An 8,072-nucleotide genomic window follows, 5' to 3' on the forward strand; every position below is an offset into this window, starting at 1 on the left:
TGCCAAATTGTTTCCTCTTTTATCTTTTCTCCGTCATTTTTTTTTTGTTTCTTTCTTGAGCGCGATATCTTGTGGGGAGGAGAATTCAAGGCCTCCACGCCGTGTGACTCCTCACCTGTTCCGTAAATATCCCTTCAAGCCGTTGCACGCCACTCGTCTGGACTGTTTCCAATGTCCTGAAGGTACAGTAGGAAGTAGTGACACAAAAAATAAAAGAGCTCCTACAAACGTGGGGCTGTTTTATACATTCTTTAGCGCATTAGCTGCATGCAGAACCGTGGCATTAAATGATGACATGGTGATGCAATCAAGAAAATATATAATATGTCTCTGGGGGCTATATTAAGCTAGCTGCATTAGATTAGCTTACGGCTATCGCTACGAAAATGCGAAGTAATGGGCGTTTTAATTGAGACATCAATCTGCATATAGCGCTAAACGTATTCTTTCAGAACCTCCTGCACGTTTATTTTGTGGAAGAAAATGAAACAGTGAAGCGAGTTCACTTGATGAAAAGATGTACCTACGACAGCGAGATTAAGTACCAACAGTTTATCTTTAAATTCATTTGAATTTACACATTTGATAACATGAAACAAAAATCACAGCATATCCACATGGTGAATGATGATGAGTGGGGCGAAGCTCAGGAGGAAATCATCGGTAAACCGTGAATCTTCTGTGTAACGCCCCATCAATCATCATATAAAGAGTGAGAAACACACTGTGTATATTACAAACATCAAACTTTCATTTAAAATGCGAAACATTTCTTAGCGAACCTCTGCCACTTTGAGCGTTTCTATCTATCTATCTATCTATCTATCTATCTATCTATCTATCTATCTATCTATCTATCTATCTATCTATCTATCTATCTATCTATCTATCTATCTATCTATCTATCTATCTATCTAGCCGCCTACCTCTGGATGCTCTCATGATCGCCTCCTCAACTTGGTGTAGACCAAAATTGGCATGGGAGGGCAAGAAGACTGGACGAATATGACTATCGGGTCAAGACATGAATAACGTGAAAATCCTGTCGCTTACGTCGTCAAACCCTTTCCTCCAGACACGTATGGCACGTATATATATATACCCGTTTACCACGGGCCGCGGTGTAGGGGTATGCGCCACAGGTGATTGACAGTTTATATCTACCCAAGAACGGCGAGAACAGACGTTGTTAGTTTAAGTGCGAGAGCTTTAAGAAAAAACGCCAGGCCTGCGCTGAAACCGCAGCACAGTCACAGCGAAAGCTGGAAGAGCGGCGTTTCTAGAGCCCGTTAAGCTCTCTTGGGGCTACAATACAAGTACACTAGAAAGGTACACACTACGTCATAAATCACAATTTTTGTGAAGTTGGGAAGCACCTACTAAGCCATTATTCGTCATTCTGCGGAGAAGCGAGGCACCAGCTACACGTCTGTAAGCATTATGTGCACTTTGTTGACGCGACGACTGATGACGATGAAGAATTATGGCTCAGCCCTTTGTAATGGGTTGTAAGCTTTAAACGGCCCACCAGTTATGTAATTTGCATTAGGTGACGCCCGGTCGCTATGTCCCTCTCCCGCCATGCTGTATAACATACGTTGACGTGGGAGAGAGAGGTGGGGGGGGGGGGGGGGCGAAGAACTTTACTGAGATCCCTAGGAAATGCATCATGCGCTTATGGGCTTCCTTGGCAACTAATACAAGTGCACTTGCGAGGAACCCACTAAGCTATAAATCATTGTAATTTTTGAGAAGTAGGAAAGCAGGCATTATGCCATTTTTCGTCATTCTACTGAGAGCCGTGGTACATGCCAAACGCATGTAAGGCATTATGCGCACATTGTTGATGCTGTGCCTGATGACGATGAAGAATTATGGCGGAGCCCTTTGTAATGGGTTGGAAGCATTGAACAACCTTCTCGTTGCGCAATTCGCATTCACGCCTGATTACAGAATTCGCGTTGTGCGACGCTTGGCGTTTATTTTACTCTTCTACCACGCTATATTGCATATGTTAATGTTCCTTCCCGACATGAAGCCTGTATAGGACCTTTTTGCAAAGCAGTTTCGAGCAGCGGCATGGCTCAGAGGTTGAATACTGGGCTCCCACGCAGAGGGCCCAGGTTCGAACCTCGTTCTATCCTGGAACTTATTTCGTTTTTTTTTTTTCTGATTTCGAGCGATAGTGGTTACGGACACCGGCGGCGGCGGCGGACAACTACGGCGCCAAGAACGGCCGGTGAAATGATCTCATAACAGCTTTCGCTGTCAAGCAGACATCGGCAGCCTTGACCCGACGAATGGAAAGATTAAGAATTAGGATCCGAGCAGGAATCGAACCCAAGCATTTTGCGTGGCAATCAGGTACTCTACCACAGAGCCACGCCAGGCCTGTGAACTGGTTTGGAAAAATAGCCTATGCAGGCATAACGTCGATGCAACTTTAATTGTGACCTAATTTTGCAAGAAAGCAATAAGCACTGCATGATATTCGTACGACATGTACTCCTACGATACAGGCTTGATATCAGATTACCGTCTGTGGTTCCAGTGTTGCCTCCGCTTTTATAGCGGTCTAATAAACATTTCATTTGTGTTTCTATGATTCAGCAAGCTATATTGAAGCATTGCTCGACCCCGGAGGAATACGTTAACGAATGTTACGTATGATATTCACATGATCGCATCGTAAAGTGCACTTAGTCCGCCAGAGCGACTCACTGTTCTCTTCATTTCTTACGAGGCTGGGCAGTGGCCTCGTGCTGACCGATGATGATGCTAGATTGATTGACAGCCGCTTTTTACACCAGGCTACGTAGGCCACATACGCCCATGTACTCTGCGAATACGACAAGCGCCGTCCAAGTTGGTCTACGTAGCACTACCCAGGCTTACCAGCCTCGACGGCCTATATCTCACCAACGCGAAGGGTGACTTCAATTTCCGACATGTCGCCGGCTCAATCGACATACAATTTGTCGACGAAATGGCCGAGGCATCCACGATTTCCCTCGTCACCGCGATCACGATCGGATCTGATAACAAGTCATGACCAGCTGCTCACTGACCACGGTGATGATGACCTTGTTCCAGAACTCTCAAGAAGCTCTCCCACGCATGCACACGGGTTTGTGAAACGTGCGTACGTTATCAATCATTAGGAACAAGCAAAAGCACTACATATCAGCTTACCGCTTCTGGTGTTCGTAATGCCCACGTTGCCGTTGGCAGCGTTACCGAACTGTAAAGAACTGGTTAAATACCACATATGCAGCTTTTCAGCATATATGTGTGCGTATAAAATTTATACAGATCTTTAGCGTCACTTTGTAACGTTTCGCTCAGTAACAAAAATTACGTCATAGTCACCTTCCAGCTGCATGCTTCGCATAACATCGACTCCCACGGTACGTGGGATCTGCCGAATCTTTCTTAATTAGATGATGCTTGGCTGCGTTGTCCCTTCATTATCACGGCCTTATGGTCCGTGAAATGAAGGGATAGCGGTTCCTGTACGGGTTGCAATTGGAAATTTGAAAGTACCAGGTCTATACACGTCCCTCGGATGGTCGTTGGTTTCATATGATCAAAGGGCGTGCACGTGAGAGCATATTTGTATATGTTGTATTTACCACTCATTGTTCTTTTCGGTAATATCAACATTCAGGTCATCAACTAACACAAATGGTCTATTCTTGTACTTGTCATAATTACATAATGCCGTGCCAATGAATGTCTTGATATTCCCACTCGACAAATTGGGTGCAAGGTACATGGTCATGATGATGCATCCATCAAAATCGATGGCAGCATATTCACCGTTGTGGCTATGTGTCGTTGGTAGTAGTTTCAGATCTTGTGCCTTTTCTGTTTGTTTGACGTATACGGCCACACCACCTGCAGGACTCTCTGCATCATCGATGCACACGACTGGAACGTATCCTTTGATATACGGTCTTTTGGCGTTCCACGTCTCGGTAAGATAGAGAACGTCCACCGCAGTAAGTATGGGGTCCCGTTCCACATCGTCTACAAGCTTGACATAAAACCACCTAGGCTTACATGGTAGGCGGGAAACTACAGAAGGCAACAACAAGTAAAGAAAACACAAGAGAACGGCAATATTTTGCCAAGACGTTCGACCACTGCAAAGTTAACGGCTATCTCGTGGGTGGGTCTCTGTAGCCTTGTCTTCCAGCGAAAGAGAAAGCGCGCCAAGAGAGAGCCTCATGGCGCGTTACTTCTGAAATGTCTTCGGGCGTCGTTGAGAACACGAGACGTAGTAAAGAAGAAAGAACGCCACACAGGTGAACACGCAACGAGAGTCTCACTCGTCAACGTCGTCTTCTTCTTCTACTGCATACCAGAACGCGCGCTTCTCACGAACTAGAGGTGGCTACAACAAACAAACAAACGGAGGATGGACAGACCCACGGCATAAGGAACTTCGCCCCTGAAAAATCTTTTATTGTTACCTTTCCTTAGCTTAAGATGTTACAATTGCACGCGTCATCTCTGTAAACACTTTCACGTCTGACGAGAGGCTTTCGAATACTTGAACCTGTCGTTGTGTGTGTGTGTGTGTGTGTGTGTGTGTGTGTGTGTGTGTGTGTGTGTGTGTGTGTGTGTGTGTGTGTGTGTGTGTGTGTGTGTGTGTGTGTGTGTGTGTGTGTGTGTGTGTGTGTGTGTGTGTGTGTGTGTGTGTGTGTGTGTGTGTGTGTGTGTGTGTGTGTGTGTGTGTGTGGTGTGTGTGTGTGTGTGTGTGTGTGTGTGTGTGTGTGTGTGTGTGTGTGTGTGTGTGTGTGTGTGTGTGTGTGTGTGTGTGTGTGTGTGTGTGTGTGTGTGTGTGTGTGTGTGTGTGTGTGTGTGTGTGTGTGTGTGTGTGTGTGTGTGTGTGTGTGTGTGTGTGTGGTGTGTGTGTGTGTGTGTGTGTGTGTGTGTGTGTGTGTGTGTGTGTGTGTGTGTGTGTGTGTGTGTGTGTGTGTGTGGTGTGTGTGTGTGTGTGTGTGTGGTGTGTGTGTGTGTGTGTGTGTGTGTGGGAGGAAGGCAGGGGTGTTAACCAGAACATGAATATCCAGTTGGCTACAGTGCTCGGGAGAAGGGGAAGGAGGGAAAGAACGGTCAATAAAAAGAGGAAGGAATGAGCTGCGAACAATGCGATACTAATTATGAGAAGCTTTCAGGAGAGCTACGTGCCACATAGTACATTCTCTATCAGAAGAAAGACTACTACGCCATCGTCCGGACATAACGTCGCAGAAGAAGGCTTTACAAGCACTACTAGCCTTTCTGCGATCCACTGGCCTGTCAGAGCGCCTCTGAGCGGAACGCTCTCATGTGTGTGTGTGGTTGTGATTGTTTTTTTTCTTTCCTATTATTTATTTTCTCTCTCTCCCTCAACCCCCTATTCCCCAACCCCAGTGCAGGGTAGCATATCGGATACAAACTTCTGGTTAACCTCCCTACCTTCCTCTGCTCTTTCTCTCTCTCTCTCTCTCTCCCTAGACAGGATAGGATTCACAGAATGTTCCATGTGGCGATAAGAAAAATTTCAAATCAAGTCTTTGTTTTTTTGCTTAGCCGCAAAGCTGCCTTAGGACTGAGGGCTGTCCTGCTCCTAAGCTGACGCTGAACGCAGCATTGTTGGAAAGGTCAACAGAAGTTCATGTGTTCCACCATATTCATGGTCTGTCATCAAGCAGATGCTTTCGACAGGATGTCAGCCTCTCACTTTCTATTAAACCGACGAGTTTGTCACACTCAGATGAACTTGCGATAACATAAGGGGACCTTGCCTTCTGTTTTCTTTTATGTAACACACACTCCTGTTGTTGGAACCTTTATTCATTTTCGCCGAGCTTTCTGTTACATGGGAGGAGATCACCCTCACCGTGGAAGTCAGGCTTACCATGCGAGCCTCTGTACAAAGTCTGCTGAACTTACAGTCAGTAAAAGGGGCTAGATTATTATACGAAGGCACTACGCCACTGTGTTGGAGCGAGTATGATTCTCTTAACTGCTTCATTCTTTCGAGTTGTCGAGGTAGCCGCAGCTGCTCATTTCCCTAAAGTATTCGGCCCGGCTCTTCAAGTCTCTTTCCATAGCATCATAGTCGTAGGTTTCGAGCCTGCCGCCGCCTTCCTCGGGAATGATGTCGTCTGGTATCAGGCTGCGCAGCTTATTCCAGTCAGTACCGAAGAGGTGAGTCTGAAAGTAAAAGACGCAGTATGCTTGAACTAACATTATCCCACTACCTCGCTATCTTTTCGAGAGACTGTTGTAGTGAATCGGTGACTGTAGGAATTCCTTATGCTTTCCTTATTAAGGTAAACTAAATGAAATGATTTGTGGGGCAGTTGACATCTCCTTGTTATCTATGTTGTTGTTGTGCTATCACGCCGTCGCAGACACACTACGCACACCTTTCTCTGAAAGCCTAGCCAAATACTCACGAAATAGAATTTCATTATGAGCAGAGGTGAGTCCGTACCTTGTACCTCGTGCGCAACCAACTTATGCATTCAAGCATACAGCTGCCCTTGCGCGCGCCTAGACCTATCTTTAAAGCAGTACTGCATCGGCTGTAGTATTAAGTAATAATATAAAAACTTGAGCCAGTTGATACATCTTCATCATGCGTAAAGTGCAGCGCGCACGGGAAACGACGGACGAAAGAGAAGAAGCAAACAGGACTAGCGCTTCTCTTTCGTCCGTCGTTTCCCGTGCTCGCTGCATTTTACGCATGATGTAGTATGAAGTACTCCATCGTGGTATTGGATTTGTAGGTTCTGCCGTTTTATGCATTGTTTGGTATGCCTCGCGGAGAGCCTCAGCCGGCTGGTCGACTCAAAAGCCACACCACTAACCACAAGTTATATGCTATGAGAAGGTCAAGAAATCAGGTTTTCAATTCACCGCTTTAGCTCATTAGGAAGTAACACGTTAATTGGTTTTGTACTTTACCAGCTTTTCGCTTTCATTAGCTTACAACTTTCCGTATACCTCGCACGGCAGGTCAACTCACTTTCAAGCACTCTTTATCACTTTTGCACCGTGTGTAATAAGAAACAAGTGCGCTAATTTTAGCATAAATGGCTCAGTACTAGGCGATACATGTATGTAGAAGGCAAAACAGGAAATGTAACGCTTCCTTTTCACCTTCTACTTCTGTGTGTCTGTACTACAGTGTCATTTCTGCTTAGATGAACAGATTGTAACAACTATTTCAACAACAAGCATTGCACAAAAAAAATCTGCCTTGTTCCTGTTTTTTTCCTTGTTTACAGGTGTTCAGAGGTTAACGTAACAACAATCGCGCTGTGTGAAATGTATCACAAGCACCTTACCCTTCTGACCAACTTGGCTTTCATAAAGTGCTTGGCTATTGCGAACAAGATATCAAATAAAGTAGGGTTGTTTGTGACGTAGAATCCTTTTATCCTCAGTGGCATACAGTCCTGAAACAAAAGCGAGATGTTGATAATTTCCGCCAGGCTCATTCAACTCAGGCAAGGAAACAGTGTCTGATGCATGTTAAGGTTACTATATGTATGTGTATTAGGACTAGCGTATACAAACAATGATAAACTAAACTGGATACTACTACTGCTTCGAGCACATTAATTAACTCTGCTGCTAAACTGCGGCTTTGGTCGTTGTTGTAAGGCTTTTCTTGGGTCGCATTACAAAACGCCAAAATTCGAATTTCCTGTGTCTTTGTGTCGGCTTTCGTCTTATTAACAAACCCTCTGGCTTTCCTATGGTTTTAATGCACAAGTAAGGACACATTTTACTCTTTTTCATTAAGCCATACCACCATAAATCCACTTCCAAGGTTTTGGTTATAAGGGAAGTTAGTTTAAAGGCGTATGACGTTTGGTGACCTAATACTACCTAAGCCTAAAAACTGAACACAAGTCCGTATGTTTTTGTAGGATCCGGAATAGATGTTGACGCTAGCTTAGCAAATGAAATACAGTGTAGTATTAGAAAAGGAGAGCAATGGGTCGACTTTCAAATATTGCGAAAAACAAAGATCGCAGCCTCAAAACCAAAATTTGTAGGGTAAGTGG

The 8,072-nt window shown here is 44.9% G+C and overlaps 1 long non-coding RNA gene across 1 annotated transcript; it reads right to left on the reverse strand.

Annotated features, from left to right (window-relative positions):
- Window positions 1-6,020: 6,020 nt before the first annotated feature.
- On the reverse strand, window positions 6,021-7,622 carry LOC125757190 (uncharacterized). The gene is made up of 2 exons (XR_007415119.1): window positions 7,347-7,622; window positions 6,021-6,207 (listed from the first exon to the last, which is right to left on the reverse strand). It is a non-coding gene; the product is annotated as an uncharacterized LOC125757190 (long non-coding RNA).
- Between the last annotated feature and the right edge of the window lie 450 nt (window positions 7,623-8,072).

Source organism: Rhipicephalus sanguineus, chromosome 2 (assembly GCF_013339695.2).
Source record: "Rhipicephalus sanguineus isolate Rsan-2018 chromosome 2, BIME_Rsan_1.4, whole genome shotgun sequence".
In the NCBI taxonomy this organism is placed as follows: domain Eukaryota; kingdom Metazoa; phylum Arthropoda; class Arachnida; order Ixodida; family Ixodidae; genus Rhipicephalus; species Rhipicephalus sanguineus.